This window comes from Papaver somniferum, chromosome 2, assembly GCF_003573695.1.
Source record: "Papaver somniferum cultivar HN1 chromosome 2, ASM357369v1, whole genome shotgun sequence".
NCBI classification, from domain to species: domain Eukaryota; kingdom Viridiplantae; phylum Streptophyta; class Magnoliopsida; order Ranunculales; family Papaveraceae; genus Papaver; species Papaver somniferum.
Window position 1 is genome coordinate 91607371 of NC_039359.1, and position 2026 is coordinate 91609396.

The 2026-nt window shown below is 33.6% G+C and overlaps 1 long non-coding RNA gene across 1 annotated transcript; it reads right to left on the reverse strand.

The window, feature by feature from the left end:
• Positions 1 to 326: 326 nt before the first annotated feature.
• Positions 327 to 2026, reverse strand: LOC113353710. The gene is made up of 3 exons (XR_003361483.1): positions 1801 to 2026; positions 1589 to 1690; positions 327 to 706 (listed from the first exon to the last, which is right to left on the reverse strand). It is a non-coding gene; the product is annotated as an uncharacterized LOC113353710 (long non-coding RNA).

Genomic DNA, 2026 nt, shown 5'->3' on the forward strand with positions numbered 1-2026 from the left:
TGCATTATATAATTTGGATAATACTGAGGTGGGTTTTTCGTGAATTTTCCAGATCCGTTTCATGTCCTGGTGCTTTGTTGTGGTCCTTGCTGCTTCAGGTGCCCAGTTCTCCCTAAAACTTCAGAGCTTTTTGATGGGAGAGTCATGGTCGTAGAAGAAATTTTTCGTGATACGATCCATTTTTGTGTGGATGTGTGTATGAAGAGTTTGTTTTTGCATGATTTGATCTATAACAAGTGACGAAATCACTATTCTGTGTAAAAATTGTAGAAAAAAATGCTATAAAATTGACCTAGATCGACCCTCTCAATGATACCATGACAAAGTTAATGAAAATATGTGGATGTAATGTTATTACAGAGTAATGATCTGGTATCTAATACAGACAAAGACGAGAGCTATTAACACTGACTGACAGACAGAGTATGACTTGACTATACAGGACTTTTCTTTTAATGATGCTCCCGTTTTTCTTCTAAATCTCTGTTATCGGTTTTTTCTCCCACCGGATACAAGATTGGTGGTTAATCTTGTTAGTCGAGTAGTAACTATTATTATCATGTAAAATTGATGGATATCGGGGCTTCCTAGAAGGGAAAAAACTGAAATTTGAGAATGCAAAAAACTGATAACAGAAAGAAAGTAATTAAGATATCCTGCAAAAAGAATCTTATCGACGACGTTGCATAATGCAAGCCATGCAACCCTGCAAGTAATCGACCAAAGAAACACAAATCAAATCCAGTTTCCTCCTTCAAAATTCAAACTTTGCAAACAGAGGAAGTCCGAATTTCAGTGAAAGATAAACGGCACAGCATAATATCATAGTTTCAACTTCTCACAATATATATGCAATACATGAAGACAATATACTCTGTAGATAGGATACAATGATCTACACAAAGTAGTACAATTTCTAAGGCTATTAGATATGGTGTTATAACCAATCTCAAGTAAACTCAATCAACATACATCCAATAAATTAATGAAACAAGTAGTCTATTGAAAATCTAAACAGGCGAACATATTCTCAATACACAAGCTTCACAGGGTATAAATCTAAGGTCAATCTGGGCTAGTATTCTTCTCATTTTTGGATTAGAAATCATCATCATACATACATACACATATTTTCCAAAGTTGATCACCATCTATTCTTCGGTGATAGCTATTAGGATAATCGACCTCATAGTCAAAGTTGGATAAAAACCACCAAAGATTTAACCAATACATCCAGAATTCTTAATTGATCAAGCATCAACCCTTCTGTATTCCTTCCTATGTTCTAAAAATGTTTAACTCATGATCTACAACTCAACCCAACATAAGAAAATAAACAAACATGCTATTTAGTATATCGTTTTGTCATATCAAACATGCTATTTCACCCAACATCCTAATATACCCATTCAAGAAAACCCATAACTGAAAAGGGGATGAAAATTTAAAAATCCATTATTATAGACAATTAAAATCAATCAAAATACCCAGATCCACAAATCTAAACCTTAAAAGAGCAAAAACAGATACACTACAGAAGCCTTAATTGGAGAAATTGAAATCAGATGAAGCAATAATCTGTGTATACCTTCAATAATTTTTTAATGTTACGACATAACCCCCAGGATCACCTCCAATAATATCATCATCATTCACATCACCACCCGACCCATTGAAGATAAGTTTTTAACTACAAAACCCTCAAAATTAAAATTAAAGATATTAGATGGTTGACACAATCATAAACCAAGTAATACGAGAAAATAGAAAAATAAATTAAGGGTTTAGTTTATCATTCACCTTTCAAGAAGAAGAAGACGACCTCGAATAGATCTGTTAGGAGAATAGACTGATTTAATTTACTGGATTTAGAAGAGGCAAGGGTTTATATTTTCTCTTCTCTAACCACGGATAGAGAATCATGATTGTTCTTTGATGGTTTCCGGAGAGGGTTTATAGATTTATTTTTGTTCAGTAGGTTTGAAGGTAAATGAGGAGAGAAAGATAGGACCAGAAGATGATAGTA